Source organism: Calidris pugnax, unplaced genomic scaffold (genome assembly GCF_001431845.1).
Source record: "Calidris pugnax isolate Ruff unplaced genomic scaffold, ASM143184v1 scaffold166, whole genome shotgun sequence".
Classification (NCBI taxonomy): domain Eukaryota; kingdom Metazoa; phylum Chordata; class Aves; order Charadriiformes; family Scolopacidae; genus Calidris; species Calidris pugnax.
In genome coordinates this window covers 178,005-178,345 of record NW_015090941.1, presented here as the reverse complement: position 1 = coordinate 178,345, position 341 = coordinate 178,005, and positions in this window count along the sequence as shown.

The window sequence follows — 341 nt, the reverse complement described above, 5'->3', positions numbered from 1 at the left end:
CCACGGGAATGACCCAGCTCAGCAAGGAGAGGAGGGAAGAACACACTCCCCCCCCTTCCTCCCCGTCTCGCCAAGGTTTTCCTCCTACGAAACCACCGAGAGATAAAAATAATTCATTTTTTTTAAAATATATATATATATAAAATAAAATCGAAGAGCTATTAAGAGGCAGGAAAAGGCAGGCAGGATGACAGGCAGAGGGCGGCCCCGCCAGCCAAGAGGTGCCAGGGGACCAGGTCTGAGCTGCAGCGTCTGCCTCCAGGAAACCTCTTTGGAAGACGGAGCCCGACGGTTGGTGCCTCCTCACACGTCGGTTTTTCCTTCTCAGAGTCACCATCAGG